Genomic DNA, 906 nt, shown 5'->3' with positions numbered 1-906 from the left:
GCTCGCGCCTCCTGTCAGTATTAAGGTCGGACCAAACCACTGGCCAGGAATGGAGGGGGTAGAACCTAATTCCGGAGGGCAGCATTTTGGAGACGCAGAGAAGAGATCGAAACTGACTGGTCAGGTGAACTATAATATAACGTTCTACTAGAATGTAAGTCATCTGATTGGCTTTTGCGCTCTTTTAGGCCACCCATTGTGATACGACATTATTACATCCCCGTTTCATGGGTGGACTCGTCGTTAGGGAAGTCTTTGCCGACAGAAAATCACCCTTCCGCGATACTCCTTTAATGAGAATGGGTAACTTAATAACCATAGAAATGAAAGCGGAAGCTTCGCTCTGGTCTTGTTCCCGCCCTCCTTCGGAGACCCCAAAGGGGAATCCCACCTCTTGTAAAGCCTTTGGCCTTTTTTTTTTTTTTTTAAGGTTTGACACTGATTTTGTTATCATGATGCTGCACGTCATGTTAGGTAAAGGACTTAGCCACCAATAAATTAAAAATAGCGGAGTGGAAAGAGTGACGGTGAATCAAACGAAAAAGCCACATTAAAAGAAAACAAAAACAAAAACCAGGGTGGTGAAACACCCAGCTCATTCAATTAAGTATTAGAATGCACTATAACCCTCACCGATCTGAGAGTAAGAAATGGTATCTCGGTGTAGTTTTTTTCTTCTTCTTTTCTTTTTCTTTTTCTTTTTTTTTTTTTTTTTTTTTTTTTTTTTTTTTTTTTTTTTTGAGACAGAGTTTCACTCTTGTTGCCCAGGCTGGAGTGCAATGGCACGATCTCCCATCACCGCAACCTCCGCCTGGCGGGTTCAAGCGATTCTCCTGCCTCAGCCTCCCGAGTAGCTGGGATTACAGGCGCCCGCCACTACGCCCAGCTAATTTTTTTTTTTTTTTT

This window comes from Chlorocebus sabaeus, chromosome X (assembly GCF_047675955.1).
Source record: "Chlorocebus sabaeus isolate Y175 chromosome X, mChlSab1.0.hap1, whole genome shotgun sequence".
Classification (NCBI taxonomy): Eukaryota; Metazoa; Chordata; class Mammalia; order Primates; family Cercopithecidae; genus Chlorocebus; species Chlorocebus sabaeus.
The sequence above is the reverse complement of the archived record's forward strand: the minus strand, read 5'-3'. Positions refer to the sequence as shown.